Raw genomic sequence first — 22,524 nt, forward strand, 5'->3', positions numbered from 1 at the left:
GGTACTGTTTTGCTTTGTGCTGGGAGAAAAGTTATAGACTGGGATAGAGAAGCCAACTCATCGTTGACCATGAACAACCTCAAATTCATTTGGAAATCCCAAAGGTGTATTTGGAAGCAAGAAATGCATCCTATGAATCAGAAAGGCGTAGCCGGCATGAAGCCCAGAGACATCTCAGGCTAGCGCCTCATTTGCAGTTGAGGAGACGAAGAGGTTAAAGTGACCTGTCAAAAGTTCACCAACAAGATAGCAGGAGAATCAGGTTTAGAAATCAGTAACTACATCAAATTTAACCAGTCAAAGCAGTACCTGCACTCCACAGCTCACCTATTTTTAGAAAGTGTCAGCATAGATAAACAGAGATCTTCTCTCTAAACCCTAAGAGACTACTGATAAAATCCCCTGAAAAGAAAATTCCTCAGTGACTGTCATAGTAAGTGTTTAAGAGTTGAGTGTATCCCAGATCCTAGTAGAAATTTCTAAAACCACTACGTTAGTGAGTGGACTTAAGAAATATCCACCCTCCTTTCTACGCATGAACCACCAAATGAAATAGGTGTAATTCAAAATCACAACATGATAGAAGTCGACAGTCTCGAACTAGCTTCCACAGTTCATAACTCACTTTATTAGAACCGAGGGTTAGGTACATATAAGCTATGAGGCCATTTTAATTTGTAATAAAAACATCAAGAACCTAATAAACAAATCATCATCAGTAAAATAAAATTACACAATCTAGACAAAGGGAAATATAAATGGAAAACGAACATACGGGAAATGTCCAAATTTGGTAATAATCAAAGGACATTAATCTCAAAATATAACTTTATGCCTAGTAAATTAGCTTATTTTGTAAATAACATTATTTGCTGCAAATAACCAATAACATTCATATGAAGTTGTTAACTATGCAAACTGCCCTCCTCCAAAATGTATGTGTATATGTAGGTGGATATGGATCTATCAAGAGCTATTAAAATGCTTATACCTTTGGCCTAGTAACACCAGTTCTAAGAATGTGTCTCTCTTAGATTTAATAACCAGAGCTACACCTGGTATTTTAAAAGCAGAAATACTACTGTTTAATATAAAGAAAGGGTAAGGTTATATTTTGTTTTCTTTCCTGATCATGCCCAGAATTTTATTGGCTTTTAGGATTATGGAGGCAATTTAGGCTTGTGAAGTCTGAAAATAGTCTACAGTGATTTTTATGTCCTCAGATCATCTCCAACTTCAGTTTTACTGACTTGAAACTAGTTCCCTTCCGGAGCCAAGGGTTATAGCTTGTGATGATGTGATTTTTCTCATACGTGGCTCCCTCCCACAGGCACGCCCAGGGTTGTCAGCAGTTCTCTGCACTGTGGCTGTAACTCCACCCATTTCTGTCTCATTCAAAAACTCAGTTCTTATTTCAATCAAGTGTAAGAGTTCTTACAGGCACAGCACTGATTCAGTTCTAACATAAAACAAACAGTCCTCAAACTTTGGTGGAGTATTGTAAGAAGCAAGTTAGTCACAATACACACGATGACTGCAACACATCAGCTTCTCCTGGCACCATGGAGAGGAAGCTCTGATCAAGATCAGTACCCATTGCTCAGTTGGTGGGAGCACTGTCCAGTATATCACAACATCACATCGATGTTTTTCTCTCTCTCTCTTTCTCTCTCTCTCTCTCTCAAAATCAAGAAAACCATATTCTTGGGTGAGCATTAATAAAAAAAATTCAGTAGCCGCTGCTACATATGTATGTACAATGGAATATTGCTCGGCCATAAAAAAGAATGAAATCTGACCATTTACGACAGCATGGATGGACATAGAGGGTATTATGCTAAGTGAAATAAGTCAGTCAGAGAAAAACAAATACTAATGATTTCACTTATATTTGGAATCTAAACAACAATATAAGTGAACAAACAAAGCAGAGTCAGAGTTGCAGAGAACGAACTGATGGTTGTCAGAGGGGAGGGGGATTAGGATGCTGAGTGAAAAAAGTGAAGCAACTGAGAAGAGCAAATTGGCAGGAGTGTAAAAACAGTCACAGGGATATAAAGTACAGCAAAAGGAGTATCATCAATACTACTGTTATAACTATGTCTGGTGCCAGGTGGGTACTGGGAATATCTGGGCCGCACTTTGTAAAGTGTATGATTCTCTAACCACTATCCTGTACACCTGAAACCAATGCAAACCAGGGGGAGGCATCTGGAATACTCTCAACCATAAAGATTTAAAATAAAAATAATATTGAATGTAAACTGCAACTGAAAAAAGATCAGCAGGCACTGACAGAATGTCTTAACAGCAGCTCTAATTGGAAGCCAAGAACTCCATACATTACTGTTACTATTATTAATAAAAATAATATATTGCATTTAATGGATGATTACTCTTTGCCAGGCCCTGAGTTACTTTTCATTTCAACTTATTTAATACTTAGGCTGGCTCTTAGGTGACCACCATTTTCATCGTTATTTTACAGAGAGAAAACTGCGGCTTAGAGGGTTTATGGAATTGACCACATGAAACCAAACACAAACATAGGGCTATCCAGTGTCAAACTCTGTACTCTTAACCAAGCTTTTGTTTACCCTAGGAAACAATATATGTTGGCACAAAGCCATGGCCAAGAAAATCCACACTCCCCAGGAGCAAACCTTGCTTGGAGAGGATGGCAGTGAAAAGACCTTGAAGCGAAAAGCCGTAACGGCCCCACCGTCCACAATGGCTTATTGGTCCTGTGCCATCTCCTGGCACGGACCTGGCACAGCATTCTGTCTGCATATAGCTGGCTTCCTCTGCTTATAAATCTTCATAATGGATCTAAAGCTTTGTCTTCTAATGGATCTGTATTTCCCGTTTCATTGAGAATTACAGTGATCTTAAAAATATGTTTTCATGCTCTTTAGATTTCTATCATTAGAAACAACTGCCCACATGATCCTATGGTTCTAATGTACAATTATTAAATGTCTATTTTCTTCATTCTCCACATGTATCTATTGGTATTATATACAAATATAATCATAAAACTATAAATCCTTTAGCAAAAATTATATATTAATAATGTCATAACCATTATAAATATCTAATATGTGCATTTATTCTTCCAATAACTCTTTGGTTAGATATTATTACTACTGTAACGTTATTATTATTATTTCTTTTTATAGTAGGAAAAATACTGTTATTTACAAGGACCTAGTTATTTTCCTCAAGTCAAAGAGTTCATAAAAATCCATACTCTTCAGACATAATCAAATGAATTTTAAGGAATGGAGGAGACAAGTAGCTTCTTGGATTTCCAAACTATAAAGGGCACTAAAATAACTCCATCCCTAATTCACAAAGTGTATACAGGTCCGGAGCCTAATGGTGTAGAAAGCCAGGGAGATGGGGAGGGAGAAACTCCTATTATTAAACACAGATCTCTTTCTGTGGAATATTCACGTGTGTGTGTGTAGTTTCAATCAGCTAAAAGTAGGCAGTCACAATTTCAAAGTGCTTGTTTACTGCACACAAAGTACATTTTCATTATTTAAATTATAAACATTAAAAAACTCAGGGTTCACAAAATGAAAGAAAAATCTAAGAGATGAGAATAATTCAGAAAAAAAGCATTTGTAATTTTTTTCAGAACAATGATCCCACTACATCAGTACAACTGAATCAAATATGTACCTCTGCTCTGATAAAGAACATTTTAACAGAAGCTGCTTCCTCCATCATTAAATAATGTCCTTCAAATACTTTCACTTTTTAGTATGAGAATGTGCTAATTGACTGTGTCTAGTGCTCAGTCTGGAATATGAATATATATATATATATATATATATACACATATATATACATATATATACATATATATACATATATATATCTCCAGCGACTGACTGAGCAGGCAGGCAGTTAGGAGCAAGGGGTCCTGGATTGCGAGAGGTTTCAGGCCGGGCTGAGGGACCCTCCTCTCCCCCCATGCATTAATTTCGTGCATTGGGCCTATAGTATATATACTGATAATATTTTGTATGAATAAAGCAGAAATAAGAATGACAAAAGACAATTTCAATAAGCTCAGAGCAAATCATATTTTCAAAATAAAGTAGGAAGGAAAGGAGCTCCATGAGAAGGCTGTGGTCAGCAAACACATTGAGACTTTTCAATATATATGAGACCTGAGCAATCACAAGCACGTCAGGCAAGAAAAAAAGAGGTCTTTACAAGGTGTCCAAGCAATAAATAATTTACAGAGCAATTTAGAAATCTCAGCAGTCACCACTTACAAGGCTGTGGTGGGGAACGGAGTCTATATTTGTAGAGAAGAATAGAATCAATATAAGGAGTAAGCTGTCAGTTTTTCCTATAGTGTCAATATCTCAGACTGGCTGCTTCCACTGGTGCTTCTGTGGAAACAATTTCCAAAAGTATACTACCGAGTGACATGCAGCATGGATTAAATGATTTACTTTAATCCCCTAACTGCACGTTGGCAGACCAATAGCCCAAAAGGAATATTAGAGGGCCTGAGGACAAAGCAACCTATAATAACAGTGTGATTTTGGAATGGTTTATACTTAAGAAAACCCTAGTGCCACAGCAAGCTCCCTCCAGAATAACAAGTAAATATAAGAAGGAGCCACGACAGATTTATACTATCTGGCTACCAGAATGGTCATTCACAACAATATTGAGAGATCTGATTAAATAGAATCATTGGTCAACTTCCCGTTTGTAAGTCATCAGCTAAAATGGGAATTGGATCTTGGAACAGCAATGAGCAGTTTTAAGTCCCTTTTTGTTTGGAACTATGTGATAAAGATCTAGTAAAACATTTCTGCAAGTGTGTCTTGTGAAACTCAAACATAGCTTTAGCACTAAATAATTAGGCATAATTTATCTGATTAAGTCAGAAGGTTATACTATTAAATTGACTGTAAGCATAGAGAAATGGGCAGGTTCAGAGACAAGGGTAGCAGAAAGTCACCTCTAGCTATTGAGGAAGGTTGAACAAGGCTGAATCACCAACTCCATTGCGATGTGACTTTTGATCATTTAAATGGGAAGATGGGTTCAATTTGGTTCTACTTCCTTCCAGAAATACCAATTCTATCATTATTAAAAACATCAATCATTGCTCAGGCCTTACAGCAGATTAAGAATTTGTGAGATACTGAGGGGTGTGGGAACATCTGTCCTTAAATTGGAAGGCACTGTACTGTTGGGATAAGGAACTATGATGTACATATAAGAATAAGTTTATTTTTCTAGTTCAAATTCTATTCACTTACTGGCTCTATAACTTTGGACAATCTTTTTGCTCTAAGATGCAGTTTCCTTATCCATAAAATACAATAAAGATGGTCCTTACTTCATACTTTTTTGGGGGATCTCAAGATTACATGAAAGGTTCTCAGCACAGTGCCTTCCATTCGTTCATTCATTTCTTCAACAAATGTTTACTGAGTTCATTCTGTGTCCCAGTCCCTGGGCCAGGCATTGAGCAAACAAGATTGACACAGTTACTGCTCAATGAAGCTTCTAGTCTACTGAGAAAGACAGACATTCAAAAGATACCCAAGGTGATGAATTATAATCGTTACAGGTACTATGAAGAAAAATGAGAGTGTTGTGAAAACATATCATTGGGGGACATTTTTGGTCTGAAGTGACCTTGAAGATCAGCAAATGCTTTCTTGAGAAAGTAACATTTAGTTTGGAACCTGAGGGAGGAGTAGCCAAGTAAAGAGGTGGAGCAAGAGAATTCCAGAAAGGGCCCTGAGATGGCAGGGGTGGGGGATGTCTGGCTCATGGGCCATATAAGGGCCGTGAAGTCATTTGGTCTGGCCCTGCCAAGGCAACATCAGGCGGGACTCAACATTTAATAAATCTAGGAGCTTTTTTTCATAGCAACATAAATTTATATTAAGTGAATTCTATTAAGTGAATGATGTTATAAATATCCAAATGGCCCTTGGCAGAAAAAAGGTTCCCTACCCCTGGCTTAAAGCTTTGTGCATTGGAGTATTCAAGCTCCTGACTCAGAGACAGTTTCCATAATTGTGATCATATGGATTATATATTGTATATCCTCTTCTTTTCACTTACCATTAATTTTTACATGTTATTAAAAATTTCAATTGTTATGGCTACTTAATGCTCATAATGAAAATAAATAATAATATACTTAATCATGCTATTTAACCATTTGATATGCTTCTAATAATTTCTATTTTAAGAAATGCTGAGATAAAAATTCTTAAGTATACTTGAGACTACTTTCTCATAATGTTATATTGGGTCAAAGAAAAAAATATTGTTAATCTCCCAAATTTTCATTTTATCCAAAGAGTAAAAATTTACATTCTGAAAAGTGGCTATCCACTTGGCTTCATTAACTTGAATCTTTCTTAACTTTATTTTTGAAACTTTCATAATTCATATGAAAGTGTCATCTGTATAAAAAATTGTACTAAGAGATTGGCTATTCGTCAATGCTGGGCATTATCACTGGCCAAGTATACTAACACAGGGAGCATAGTTCTAAGCAACTACAATGAATAATACTTATTAAGCTCTTATAATTAGCCTGTTTAATCCTGCAGTGGATATTAAGATCAATTTTAAGGGAAATATCTGCTAACACCTAGTTTTAAAAATAGTATCGACTGTCTACTTAAATGCTAACATGTTCCTTAGAGAGTAGACCTATCATTAAATAAGAGCACTTTTATTTTTTTTCTCTCCCTTCCCCTCACTAATAAGAGCACCTTTAGATCAATGATACTGAACTTCAGTGAAAAGTGACACAGACTGTACATTTTTTAGGGAGCAGGTAAAATGAGTCAACCGAACAATTTACACTGTAAGGCCACTGGCTGAGAAGCAGGGGGCAGTGTAACAAAGGCAGAGGGAAGAGAGGCAGCGCTGCTGAGTCCCTGTGGGCAGGAGCCAGAGCCTTCTTCCCTGGGCGCAGTAGGTGGCCGGTTCTTTTTTAAGGACAGAACATCTGACTTGTAAACAGGACAGCTGAAAAGGAGAGGTGCTGAGTGGTGCAAAGAGCTCTGAGCCATCCAAACCACTTACAGGATCCCATCTGTGTTGGAAAAGAAAGTAAACTTCTCTTGACTGACTTCAGATAAAATTAGGGACGTTTTTTTTTTTTGTCTGATTCATTTGAAATAAATGGATACATATTTTAAATCAACACTCTTTTTTAGAAATATAATCAAAGTTTTGGTTTATTTTAGTAAAGTGCACCAGGAGTTTGGTTTCATTCTGCTTGGACATAGGTTCTAGTTAGAACATTTACATACTCAGAAAATAGGAGTTTCTCTCTTGCGTGAATGGCCACTGAATGCTTTTCTGCTCCCTGTACACGTGTTTCCAAATCTGGTCTAGAAATTAACTGTTCTTCCCCTTCTGAACATATAAAGAGACTTGAAGGATTTGATTCTAAATATACAGGATCCAACAGACAACAGTACTTCTTTCTCCATAGTGTGATTTTTAATAAATATTTTAGCACTAAAAATCCATGGTTAAAAAAACTAAGCTAAGAATCCTTTCAAATGGGTGGGGGCTGGGTGGAGGTGTACAAAGGGGGGTGTTGGGAGACATGTGTAATAGTGTCAACAATAAAGTTTAAAAGAAAAAAATTTAAAGGTAGGCTTTGACCTCAGGGAACACATGCATGCATCAACTGGAACGGTTTCCTTTTTAATTTTAGGATAATCTATAAAAAGAAAATATTTAAGATACTTGAAGCTACACTGGCAAATGTTTCTGGTTCACTCTACAAACCCCAGTGTAGGTGCTGTCAGTAAAATTGACAAGATGTTGATAAAACAAGTAGATTGAAGGATAGTCTAATTAATTCTAATGTTAAATAGGAAGTCTTTCCTTTTATTTTGAAAGATAAGCCACATTATCAACCCCTACATTAAATGAAACTTTTATGCTAATACAAAATAATATTGAATGTAAACTGTAATTGAAAATTAAATGCAAAAAAACCTTTTATGCTTAATTTTCAGGCTAAATCTACTCTCGACTATTAGAAGTAGTAATGCTTTGGTGGGGGCACTTACTCCTCTCTCCTGGTGGGTCCTGTGAACCAACTCTCTGCCCAGTCCCAGAGGAGGGAAGCCACTTCTGATGGTTGGCACATTTGGGAACCCTGAACTGGACCATCCGGGCCCTCTTTCCTTGGGGAACATGTTGCCAGAAAGTCCCCACAAAAGATTACCCAAAAAGCAATTCCTACTTCCCAAATTCTGAATAAAATATGGCATGAATAAAATTACAATATATGTAAAAACACCTTTTCAAAATTGCGCTTCATTGCGTTATCTCGTCACAGATGCTAACACAGTATAACCATGTTAGTTTTGCCAGTAAGTTCAGCCTAGCAAGTCTAATAAGCCTGATAATGAAGTTGACAGTGAGACATACACTCAAACTCAGAAGTTCAAATTTGCATTAGAAATCGAAAGAAAATTAGAAAGTCGCAGACGAATTGCCAGTTATATTCATTTAACATATAGATCTAGGTCCTTCTCTGTAGTACAAATTGTATTTCTATGGTTTATTGTAAATGAAAAATGAGACTGGGAATTGGGCATTTTCTTTTTGGCACTTTAAAATAAAAACAATAAATGAATAAATTTAAGAAAACCTCACTGAAGCTGTAGGTTTCCAGTGCTCATCAATATAACTCACCCATGAGCCATTAGCGTGTCATAAAGTTAGAAAGCTCAATAAAATAATCATAACCTCACATGTTTATTTAGTTCTGAAGCTTAAATGATGGACCTTTGTACCTCGCCATGCCTGGAGACAGTTTTATTAAACACACACACACACACACACACACACACACACACACACAAATACACACTTAGTTCATGTTCTCTCAATTATGTAAACTCACATATGACACGTGTTAATGGGCCATCTATAATGCCATCATAGCTTTCCTTTAATAAACAGCAAAGGGGCATTACTTAGTTTCCTTTTGAAATAAGTAACTTCAGCAATGACTTTTTAATTTAAATTATAATTATTTATAATTCTTAACTTCTGATTTTCCTCTGAAAGGCAGATAGACCCAAACCAAAAAGAAAGGCTCAACTGATGTGAATATACTTCAACTTTTTAATTATTTTTCTAGCTTTCATTTTAGCAAGTTTTTAGGGGCATTTGGATTTGAGGCAAATCAGTTTTCATTCAATACTCATCTTTCTAACGTACATGAAATATGGGAAATGCTCAAAGCTATATAAAATCTCAAGTAACATTAGTATAATGGACAAATTTACCCTTCCTTCCAAGGTCATCTCCTTAGAATTTTGCTGTCTTCTTTAGGTTCATTTCTAGTCTGTGTCCAGGGGCCTTTTTTTTTTCAGTCTCCCTAATTGACCATGGAGATTCTCACAACTTCCTGACCCTGTGCTGCCTCCTTTGCATCAACCTCTTTCTGGATCCCCAGTTTCAGTCCAATTTATCCACTCCTGACAGATTAATCTTCCTAATCATTCTAAAGTGTAGTTTGGTTAAATCCTTTCAGAGTGGAGGATGGAGACAGCAGAAGGCAAAGAGGATTCCCAATGGTTCTGCGATAGCTGAAGAAACCAATGGATTTCGTTTCCTCTGGATAAACTTTATCTTGATTTCTTTATTCTTGTCACCTCTGATTTAGCAAAACTGTTAAGTCACTATTCTCCACAAAGCCTTCACATGCCTACCTGAGACTCTAGTATCCCCTTGTCTAAAAACCATGGCTTAAGGTGAGACATACATTTTAAATTGTGACCAAGTGCACACATAAGTGTAATTGTACATGTGTGTTTTATGTCGATGTCACCTGTAAATCTAAACAATTTTCATGACATAATGACACTGTAACTTTTTATATGTAAATCATGATCCACTAAACTTATTTCATCACCCAATAGGGAAGTGCAACCCACTATTCAAACAGCCTAATTCTCTAAATCCTTGATCTTCTTCTAAATGTGATTCATGATATGTTTCATTAAGTCATTCACTCATTCATTCATTTGTTCGTTCATTCATTCAAAGAGGTGGGTAATAATCCCCTGATGGAAGTCAGGCATTTCTGTATGTGCCAGGGATAAAATGACAATGAGCAAACGGTAAGTCCCTGCCCGAAGGAATCTGCAGTATCCATCCTCAAAAGACAATGATTCTCCTTGTTCCTCCCTTCTTGAAGTATTTACTTACTCCAACCATTTCAGAGCTACATCATGCTACTTTATATTTACTCATCTTTCACATCAAAATTCCATCTCCATGAATAAACTGTAATATCCTTTAAGAGAGAAATCTTAAATTTGACATATTTGCACTCTGTACCTTCACTTAGTAAGGGGAACAATTGGGCAAAAGCAAAAAACAGCTGCATTCCAGCCTTAGCTCACCACTTACCCGCTGTGCAAGTCTGGGCCAGTCAATCAACTTCTCTCAAATTCAGGGTCCTCATCTGTAAAAGAGGAGGTTGGGCTACATCAGTGGTTTTCAAATTCTACCACACCAAGGTTTCAGGATTCATTGGAGGTTCCAGAGCATGGCAGTAAGTAATCTTCACTCACAAAATGGGGGCGGAGGCTTGGATCCCCATCTCCTGCCTCATTGGAGCTTAGAATTTTGTTCAAAATAGTCGGAGTGCTATTTTTTTAATTTTTAAATCTCAAGATTGTGCAATCATGTGCCCCACCTTCTCTGCCATGCAAGGTTGAGATGGAGGAAGAAGAAGAAGGTGGGAGGAAAGAGATGGTTAAGAGGGAAGGAGGGAAAAAGAGAAAGTACTTGTGGTAGCGTATACTACACTGGTATGTTTCAGGAACTATGTTAGGGTAAGCATATATGTTACCTTATTTTTTCCATGCAACAACTTCACAAGATATGAATCATTAGGCCATTTTACACATGAGGAAAATGAAGTTCAGAAAGGTCAGGTAACTTGATGTAAGTGCCCAATTAAGAAGCAGTGAGGCCAAAATCTGTTCTCTTTCCATTATCCAGTTACCTTAGAAGAAGCTAACAGGGACATGGCATGTGGTGTGTTTTCCTTTCCCTCATATTTCACATGACTTTATCCTAACAACTTTGAGAGGAAGACATCAGCATTATTCTGATTTTGCCAATTAGGAAACCAAATTTCAGAAACCTGAAATTGACCAGCCCAATGTCAAAGTAATTTAATGGGGCAAAGACCTAATTAAATATCTGAATTCACATTCTGTGCTCTTTCCATACACCAAAATGCCTTCTTTAAAAGGAAGAAAGAGAAACGGGGGGGAAATAAGAGAGAAGGAGGCAGAAAGGGTGGGACAGGTGGAGAATTATAACAATTCCACTGCTTATTGAAGAAGGTTAGTGAGTTACATGAGCTCATTGAATGGAAAGCACCTTGAAAAATCTGAAACACCCTGTCAAAGGAAGTCGTTGTTATTAACTATTAAACAGTGTGCTCTGAGGATAACATCTTATATTTTTATAAAATTCCATGTGGTGACTGCAAACATAAGAGGGCTATATAATGAATTAATTGCTTAGACAGCCTACAGGAAATCACACAAAAGGAGGACAATCTGACACTCTTGAGATTATGATACAAGAGTCGGTTACATATGCCTGCTCTCTGTTCATGATATACAGCCCCTACTGGCAGTAGAATAATTCAAATTTTCAATTTTTCTTGGATTTCATCACAAACTCAATCAAAAGCATGAAAGTCAGTATTTCAATACCCTTGCACCATGTGAAAATAATAGCATGCTCTACTACCTGAACTCTTAAAGCATTTTTTATTTTGATTGTCTTCCCATTATACTGAAAGATTGTAGGGACTTTATCAGGACGAGCATCCAAACAAACTAGAACATTATTAAGGTTCCAGCAGTGCAGTAACTCACGGAGTGTATGAGTGATTAAAAGCAATACAGTTGTGACAAGGACCATGAGGAGATCAGACAAAGAAGTTACATGTCTTTAAAAGAAGAAATTAAAAAAAAAAAAAAAGAACTAGAATGATTTAACTCCTTGTATCTTTTACCAGCGCTAAACCTGTGGCATGATTTGATCAATATTCACAGCGTATATGGCTAGATTCCTTATGGCAAATACCTTCCCAAGGTCAAAACAGTGGAAAATAGGATTAACACGGAATTACAGCATAACTATCGCCTTGTCACAAGGCCAGGATTCCAAAAGATGATACTTAACATAACAAGAGGCGCTGACATTAGTAAAACGCTGCCCCTTCCGGAATTTATCATTGATTCTAGTTACACTTTTTTTTTGGTTCGTTGAATTATTTAGACTTAGAAATGTGTTCCCATTTCATTTAATATTCACAAAACTGTGAGTTAAATGCTTGCTATTTGCAGACATTGCACCATTCACTGGAAATGGTGTGAACAAAGAACAGAGGCTCCAGAAGGAAGGAATGATGTAGGGCGAGAGACAAACAGCTGAATTGATTATCATAAAAGAATGCAATATCAATAATGCCTATGCCGTATTGTTAAATGAAGCAAACAAGCTTAACACTAGAAGTACCCCAATATTAACTATATTCTCTGAAGCAAAGAAGAACAGACTTTCTTTTCTTTTTAAAATCATATATGACATCTGGTTTTCATAAGGATTTTAAAAATTTTTATAATCAAAAGTAAAGAATCTGCCCTAACTGGTTTGGCTCAGTGGAGAGAGTGTCGGCCTGTGGACTCAAAGGTCCCAGGTTTGATTCCAGTCAAGGGCATATTTTTTGGTTATGGGCACATCCCCAGCAGGGGGTGTGCAGGAGGCAGCTGATTGATGTTTCTCTCTCATCGATGTTTCTAACTCTCTATCCCTTTCCCTTCCTCCCTATAAAAAATCAATAAAATATTTTTTTTTAAAAAGAATCTGAGAAGGAAATTCTCTCACGGATATTTGAGTAGAATGCTGGGAGAAGCCCGGGAGAGGACCCTGCATGTGAGCCAGACCAAGCCTGAGAGCACAGTGACATCTGCACTGACTGTGCAGGGTGACTAGGGTGCAGGTGACTAGGGAGTCACTGAGTGGAGAAGACAGGGGGTGAGGGCTAAGGTAGTGAGACGATTGTCTAGAAAAGTTTTGAAGTCATCATTCCGCTAGTTTGAGTGGTGGGTGGGGAGAGGAGACAGAAGCTGGATGTTCCCTGGGCGGGAAAACAGAGACCAACGTGTAAAGGGCTTTAGATGCCATCCTATAGACACCTGGGTTTCATCCCGTAGCCAGTGGGGATGCTACTAGCTCCAGAGGTCTGTGAAGTAAAACTCTGGGTTAAAAACAAAAGCTTCTAATAGAATAAAATGGAGTGAGGGATTTGAAAGGTACATTGAGTTGGAATGGACGGACCTCTTCACCTATTGGATATAGGGATGAGGAAGAAGGAAAACTTGAGGATAACACAGAGCGATCTCATGATGGGAAATTAAGGGGCTGAGGATTAGGGTAAACCGAGAATGAATGACATCACTGGTGCATAGTGTAAATAAGGTGCCTGAGGAATATTCATTTAACTTTTTTTTATTGATTTCAGAGAAAAAAGGAGGGAGAGAGAGAGATAGAAACCTCAATGTTAAGAGAGAATCATTGATTGGCTGCCTCCTGCATGCCCCCCACTGGGGATCGAGCCTGCAACCCAGGCATGTGCCCTTGACCGGAATTGAACCTGGGACCCTTCAGTCTGCAGGCCAACGCTTTACCCACTGAGCAAAACCAGCTAGGACCATTTAACATTTTGAAATACAGGTCCTGTATTCATGAGAGACACTGAGGTCCTTTCACCTCTGATTTTCGCTTCTATGACACTAATTATATGACTCTAATGAGTAAATGAGTAACCTTTATAAGTGAAACTCTAAAAAAAACCACAACACTTGAAGTTTCTCATAATGGCAAAACAAACAAACAAAACTTTATGCACATCAAGACTACTCAAATTTATATACTTTCCTTCAGATATAAATTGGATTACTGTTCCAATGATTCAGTGTCTTGTTCTAGGTTAGACATCCACACCCCGTGCCATGTACTTTTATGGTGCTTCCCACTGTGGGTGCACTACACTTCCCCATCCCACTCAGGTCGTGTTTTACCATAAAATTGCTTTTACTAGTAGAAATTTCATGGACATGATGTAACAGAAATTTTGTTTGCATGGCGTGGTTTGTTCTCTAGTGCACCTGTGATCTGCCACACACACACACACACACACACACACACACACACACACACACCTACCTGTCCACTGGTCCTTCAGCTTGTACCTCAGACCTGAAAGCCAATCAGAAGCCTGTAGTGTAGCCCTAGTCCAGCAGAGCCTGGCCTGGATCAGCCATATTATACCCTTAGGAATTTAAAAATAAATACAACATCACTGAGCCACTGAGCATTTCATGGTGTGGGATTTTTGTTGTTGTTGTTATGCAGCATTTTTGTAGCAATAGTTGACTAATATTGCTTCCGCTTTACCTTGGAGTAAAAAAACAAAGGTATTTGTTTTTCCTTCAAACTGTGGTCTTCTATAAAATTATAATCTACTTGTTAGGCTACATATATGTAATGCTGTCATGCAAAATGCCCCAATTTGAAGATATCAATCAACAGAAAAATATATCATGTTCATGAATTATGTAAATCAACGTTTTCACTTCTTTGAAAATTAATCAATAAAATTACAGCATTTTCAATGAAAATCAAAGCATGACTTATAATAAATATTAATAAGCTCATTCTAACCATTTATACAGTATTCAAAAGAATAAGAATAGCCAAGACAATCTTGAAGACAGTATCTTATTTGCTTTTATGCATGTACAATATTCATTATACTTTTAAAAAATTAAGAGAAATAAAATTAATAGAAACAATTATAGAACTAGAAAGAGGTTAAACACATAATAACCAAAACATCAAATGCATCAGAAGCCTAAAGAGTCAGCAATGAAAATATTTCTTATGTAAAGAGCAAAAGTAGAAAGAGAATAAAAAATATGAAATAGAAGACAAAACTCAAATAAAAGGAATATAGGAGGTCCCACTAATAGAAAGTGAGAATGAGAAAATGAAAACAAAAAAACTGGAAAGACGTAATCATCAAAGAAAAAGCTAGAAAATATCCCCAAACTAAAGCACAGAATATCAATTTCAAAACTGAACAGGCCATGGGGATCCCAAGACAATGAGTGAAAAAGGCCCACACTCACATTCTTTTGAAATTTTGGGACACTATGAATTGTGAGATTTTCAAAAACATGTGGAATTCCACAAGGAAAGTTTCCAGGGAGGAAAAGAAACCTGAGGATGAGAGATGAGGATAGAGTAACAACAAATATGGAGCAAGAAGCAAAAAGAAACACAATTTCAAGTCAAGATAAAAAACAAACCTGTATGAAAAAGTCAAGGCCCAGATATAAAGCAAGCGTAAATTGAAAAGATTTTAAGCCACTGAGCTAAAAAATACACCAAAAAAGATAATTCATTTGAACACGGTAAACTTTTTCCCAAATATGTCTGAGGTTTCAAACCTCGGGTGGATCTATGTCCAAAAACACACAGCACACTACGTGACTCACCTTCGGACAATATTTGTGAAGGGCTAACATGGTTTACACGTTTTCAACTTTTAGAGTCAACACATTTAAAAAGGAAGACTTGTTAGTGGTTATAGAAAAAATGTAAATATAAACAAGCTTGCCAACACAGAAGTGAAAGTTTAGCTTACAAAGTAAGCCACAGGGGGAAGGAAATGTTGAGGAAATGAGTAGGAATATTAAAAGTGAAGAGTATAAACTTGTTGACAAAGAGAAATGAATACCAGAGGGGGAAAAGAACAGAATATTGGACGGCAGTATACCATTTGTTAAATAAAAAAGACCTTTGGAGTGTTTAACAGTTCCAGAAAATAACAGTTTTTGCAAGTTTATTATCAGAGCATTGGTGACATCTGAGTGGACCATGTACTATGTTACCTGCCTTCTCTTTGTTGTTTTCTAAAAGTGAGAGAAGAAGCATTTGTTGATTCCTACCAGGTGTGTTGATATATGTTTCCATTTGTCCTGAGGAATAAAATTTGGTATAGTTTCCCACCATATCAACGCTAAAGAAATGGCACTAAGAGATTTATCTGACATTAGTAAATGATGGAGCAAGAGTTTTTCTAGATTCAAAACTACTTCTATTAAATCACGCCACTATAATCATTTTAGTGATCATTAATCTCACTGAGTATATTTTGAGTCTAATAAATTATATTATCAAAATATTAATTTACAACTGCACTATGTTTACCTATATCTTCTTTAGCTTCTGTGGTAAGAGAAATAATGGCCTTCCAGAGATGCCCTAAGTCTTGGAAGCTGTGAATATGCTACTTTTAATGGCAAAAGTTGACTCTGTAGATATGATGTAGGTAAAGGTCTTAAAATAAGATTATCCTGGATAATCTAGGGGGCCAAATCAAAAGGATCTTAAAAGATGGACCAGAGAGTCAGAAGAGTCAGAACAGGAGACGTGAAGACAGAAACAGAGGTCAGACTGATGGGGTTGCTAGTTTGAAAGATGGAAGATAGAAGGAGGGGCCATGAACCAAGGAACTGAGGAAGATACTAGAAGTTGGAAAAGGCAAGAGAAGAAATTCTCTCCCAAGTCTCCAGAGGAACGCAGCTGTGCTGACACCTTGAATTTAGCCCAGTGAGACCTCCTTGGGACGTCTGACCTTGAGAGTTTTAAGACAATGAGTCTGTGTTATTTCAAGGCAGACAGTTTGTGGTTTGTTACAGCAGAAACAGGAATCTAATGCAGGGTCTGCTAAGAGAATCAGAAAGGTCTGGGCGTCAGTCTCATCTCCGCTATGTAATTTTGGGCAAGATTCCTAACCTCTATGGACTGCTGATTTCTTTATGTGCAAATTTGAAATTATAAAGACATCTATTCAAGAAAATGTGATGATTATTAGTCTACAGTTAAGAATTCTTTAAGCAAGCATGTCAAACCTGCAGCCAGTGGGCCGCATGCCTCGTTTTTGGGTCCGTGTTAGCCTTTGTAAATAAATGAGACACGTGGCCCTCGGGCTGCGAGTTTGACATGCTTGCTTTAGAGGGTAGATAGTAGCTACTAATTATAGGAGAAAAATAAAACTTGTAAGAAAGAATGATTAAGATTGTTTTTTTGCGTCCAAACCCCCAAAGTTCATCAGCCTGGGATTCTTCATAACATACTGGCTACAAGTTGAAATACTGAGGTAAACAGCTCCAATATTGAAGCCACTTCATGATTTGAGCTTATTCACTCACTCCTTTAATATCCAGCCTCTCTGGAGAAGAGGCAATATCCTTGACTGGCTATACATTTATGAGTGTAGTTGCTTTTATGGCTCTGAATGTAATAGAACCTAAGTAAATACTGATAAGTTCTCTATTCTTCTGAGATGTTTCCACCCACAGAATATTGTCCCATCATTGGAAATCCCCACAGTTTTGATAAGAAAGAAGGCAAGATCTCTTTTATATATAACACTTGTCAATTAGAATCAGAACAGCATTCATCATTTTAGTTGGAAAACCTATGTGTTTTTTTTAAAACGCATTTGAAGTCTGTATAATGAAATTTCACTCTTATTGTCTTTGGAGCACCTTCAATGGGTTTGGGAGGTTAATGTTGGCTTTCAGGTTTATTTATTTTTCAAGCATCCTTTAACATGGTTTACATTTACAGATTAAGTGGTAAACTCAAAGGAAATAAGTATTTTCTGTCACCACACTCTCCCCACATAAACAGACTAGATTTGAAAGTCATGTCCATGTTCAAGACTATCTTCATTAACTAGACTTGTGGGGAATGAGATTAACTCTTTTAAATCACTTAGTTACCTATCATTTTCAGGAATTTTCTGTGTAGATCGTGTATATAGAGATTTTTCCCCCTCAGATGCAAAGTATTGATTTAAGCTTTCTGTGTACAGGACCACAATATGGCATGAGTTAATTAGTATTCAGGAGTCCTCACAACTAGGCAAAGTCTCACTAAAAAACCATGATCACTCTACAGAGTATAAGCTGTGACTAAGAAAATATGCTTTACTACGTGACTCTCCCTACCCATGGTGTATAGTTTTTCAATGATAGGTGTATCCTTTCAAGACATGACCTACGTCATTGTAAGATGATTCTTTAGGGAACCATCATTGATACCAACCAAAAGAAGAGCTCAGGGCTCTTACACAGTTATTTTGCTCTGGTCTAAGTAAACTTTTGCTTCGGGTGCTTATCTAGCATCTGAGGGTGAATTTCAGACATCATCAAACAGCAAGGTCATTAACGCACACAAATATAAATGAGTTCACAGCCCACAAGTGGGAGCTCTTCATTCTGAAAACAGGTGCCTGTCCATGCTAACAGCACATCACCAGTGTCTGGGTCACTGTGTATGGATATAATGTTTGTGTCCCCCCCTCAAATTCTTATGTCAAAACCTTAATCCCAATGTGATAGTATTTGGACGTGAGGCCTTGGGAGGTAAATAATTCATGAAGGTGGAGCCCTCATGAATGGGATCAGTGCCCTTATAAGGAGAGGCCAGAAGATACAGGACAGGTCAGCAACCCAGAAAGGGCTCTCGCCAGAGCCCCACCATGCTGGCGCCATGATCTTGGACTTCCAGTCTCCAGAACTGTGAGAAATGAATTGTTTAAGCCACGCAGTCTATGGTAATTTGTTAGAGCTGCCCAAACTAAGACAAAGGTATGAATGAATATGTATATGATTAAATGCATAAATGAACAATCATCTCCTGAATGAATATATCTATGAATTAGCTACTTGATTTTTACACCAGAATGTGGCAGAGTTTATTTCTCTTTACTAAAATGAAGCCAAAGTACACAGTGCATTTGTAGATACCATTACACAAGCAACACGATGGAGTCAAGGCTGGAATAAATACTTTATTATCCAGAATCTCATCACCCAACAAATCAACTATCTTCTTTGTGCTCCTATTGATTTTCTGATCAGATTTGATATAGTTTGTGTGTTTAGCACAGATAAATCAGAATATTTTTTTATATAATGAGAAAAATTCAGGCACAAGTTTAAAATTCTGTACATAAATTAGGCTTCATATTCTTGACAGGCCAAAAGGGCTCTCTCCTTCCTAAGAACTTGTGATACTTTAGGAGTATCATACTGACAAGGGATACAGCCATAGACTGCTGCAAGATATGTTTGGTATTATTATTTAGCCTGAATTCTGTTCAATTTTATAGGTATTGTTTATTTAGCTCCTATGAAATGCATTCCTACTAGGGAATATAAATTAAGTCCCCTTATATAATTCACTCTGTCTAGAAAGGTGTGAAAGATACACACATAAATGGATGGATGGATGGATAGATAGATAGATGATAATAGACAGATATTTGTTGACTGATTATAAATGAATATCCTGTAAAATAAAAGCATAATATGCTAAGTGTCCAACCGTTCATTCGACTGTTCGACCAATCGCTATAACACGCACTGACCACCGGGGGCGTTCACTCCAACCAGTAGGTTAGCTTGCTGCTGGGGTCCAGCTGATCAGGACTGGGTGATATGGACTGGACATGCCCTGGAGCCCTCCTGCAGTCCCTCCCCGCCCCGATTGTGCACCAGTGAGGTTCCTCGGCCTGGCCTGCGCCCTCTCGCAATCTGGGACCCCTTGGGGGATGTCGGAGAGCTGGTTTCAGCCCGATCCCCGCAGGCCAGGCAGAGGGACCCCACCGGTGCACAAATTTGTGCACTGGGCCTCTACTAGTCATTATAAAAGAACAAAAAATAAATGGAAAAAATGTGTAATATTTTATATTGTTGTGTTTTGAATATAATTACAATAGCGTCTTCATAACCTTTACCACCTGAAATAAACAGCACTACTTTCCCTTAAAAATATACACTTTAAGATAACCAGCATTTTTGGTTAATATATACATTAAACAGTAGTTAAAAATACCAGAAAGTCATTAGAAAAATGAAATGGAGCAAGAAGGATTATCATTATTCTCTTTAGCTTTCACTTTTGATTTTAAAAAACATGCGTGAAATGAAAACTGTGTTCTTAACTCTGACCCAGTTACGATGCTGAAGCACCTGAACTCTGCCCCGAGTGCCAACCTGGAAGTGCAGGTTATTGCCTCTTCCCACGAGGGTGTACATTCAATGCCCTAAATGCGCTGCATGTACCAGACATTCAGGAAACAATGAAATGAAGAAGACACTACCCCTGCCTTCAAGGAGCTTACAAGATAGTAGATATACGTGTGTGTGTTATATTTTTTGAATTGTCAAAGTCAGAACAGGTTTTTTGTTTTTCAGTAGAAATCATGACTATTTGATCCCTGCTTTCTTTGGGAAAAGGAAGTCTTTGAAAATCAGTCTACATCTCTTTGTTCTTAGGGTTTCCCTCATTTTAAAAAAAATACATTTTATTGATTTTTTTACAGAGAGGAAGGGAGAGGGATAGTTAGAAACATTGATGAGAGAGAAACATTGATCAGCTGCCTCCTGCACATCCCCCAAATGGGGATGTGCCCGCAACCAAGGTACATGCCCTTGACTGGAATCGAACCTGGAACCCTTCAGTCCACAGGCCGACGCTCTATCCACTGAGCCAAACCGGCTAGGGCAGGGTTTCCCTCATTTTGACAACTATTTCTCCTTGAAATGTAGATAAAGGTTAGCTCATTAAAGGTAAACAAACAGTGTCCTTTTTCCCTGATTATTTTCTTCCTTCCTCATCTCCTCAGTCAAGTTTTACATTTTCCTCCCATCCTTAATCCAAGACTTGGTTTTTAACCCTGTCTTGTTATTAATTCAGGGATCTAACATCATAGGAGCTGCTACTATTATTTTATATTTTGAATCCTAACCACCTCCCAGTGTGTAGGTGAGTCTTAAAGTACTAGTATAACAACTCCTTATGTTTTCCTTAAAATTAGCATCACTCTCTAATTTTTCCTCTATTGCAAATGGCTATCATTTCACTCCTAGGAATATAAATATATATATATATATATATATATATATATATATATATTTATATGTATGCATGTGTGTATGTATTTTTTTTAATATTTTTTTTATTGATTTCAGAGAGGAAGAGAGAGGGATAGAGAGATAGAAACCAATGATGAGAGAGAATCATTGATCGGCTGCCTCCTGCACGCCTCCTACTGGGGATCGAGCCCGCAGCCCGGGCATGTGCCCTTGACTGGAATCGAACCCGGGCCCCTTCAGTCCGCAGGCCGACGCTCTAGCACTGAGCCAAACCAGCCAGGGCATGTGTATGTATTTTTTAAAGTATAACTGGTCCTTCCTTTTATATACTGCATTTATCATGAACCCATTTTGAAAATTCCTCAGGAAGGAGAACCTAATTTCTGTAGCAGTAATAGCAAGTTTTTATTTTCATAAAAATGTCAACAATCTAATGAGTAGCTCTACCTTACCATGCTTACTCCTCTGTCACTTAGTCATCCCATCTGAGGCTCTTGAACCCAGCCTAGAGGTGATGCCAGGCTCCCCATGAAGCTGCTCAGGGGCCATGGCTCACCTCTGTAGCTCACACCTCACTTCAACCACCAACTGAATTCCAACAACTCTTCCCAATAAATCAGGCTCAGACCCATCAGATCTTAGATCCTGCCACCTCACTTCCAAAAATGGCTCCATCCTACCCTATGGCAATGTTCCAATGAGGAAATATCCCTTTGCTGAGCAAGACCTGCGCAGCCATCAACCCCACCACTACCACCTTCTCAACCCAGACTTTCCACATGCTTTTCAGAGGTGTTCTCTAAAGCATGGAGCAGGAGACCCACCTCCTAGATTCAGTGCAACACGTTAGGCTCCAGGAAAGGTTCAACCTCTCTAAGATATCAGCTCTCTCCTCCAATTATTCAAATAATGACTTTAGAGTCACAGAGACCCAGGTTTTTAATTCTGGCTCTGCTACTTGTTGTCTCATCCTGAACTTCAGTTTCTTCATTTAAATAACGGTCCTAGAAAGATTTACCTTAGGGGTATAGAGAGGGATAGGCTTAAGGTACATATCTTAGGGTAGGCACCAACCTCCCATCTAGCTTAAGGCCAAGATAGTTTTTAGAAGGTGATGAGATGAAATCTGTCTTCATACAGAAAATATGCAAACTGCTAATATTTTAAAAGAAGCAAAAGTAACTTCTAGACGAAATTGTGTTAATAGTGCATTCTAGCAGAAAATATAGAGGAAATTATCACTTTTATGAGCTCTTGCAATTATCTCACTAATTCAATGACATCGTGGATGTGTCTGCAAAATCAAACATAGAACTGAAATAGTTTATCAAGATAAATGTTAGTAGAAGATTTTCTTTAATTACTTGCACATTTCATTTTGCTTTAAGCTGAATTATCCAGAAAATTATAGTTCTCCATGTTCATGCATAACGGG

The 22,524-nt window shown here is 37.6% G+C and overlaps 1 protein-coding gene across 1 annotated transcript in view; it reads right to left on the minus strand.

Annotated features, from left to right (window-relative positions):
* The window catches only part of HNF4G (hepatocyte nuclear factor 4 gamma), a 90,239-nt gene that overhangs the window by 43,625 nt on the left and 24,090 nt on the right, over positions 1-22,524 (minus strand). The window contains exon 2 of the mRNA XM_070392118.1: positions 10,453-10,507. The gene's annotated coding sequence lies outside the window, so the exon portion shown is untranslated. The remainder of the gene's footprint in view (positions 1-10,452; positions 10,508-22,524) is intronic.

This window comes from Myotis yumanensis, unplaced genomic scaffold, assembly GCF_028538775.1.
Source record: "Myotis yumanensis isolate MYYU_CA2020_CCGP unplaced genomic scaffold, mMyoYum1.0.hap1 SCAF_15, whole genome shotgun sequence".
Taxonomy (NCBI): Eukaryota; Metazoa; Chordata; class Mammalia; order Chiroptera; family Vespertilionidae; genus Myotis; species Myotis yumanensis.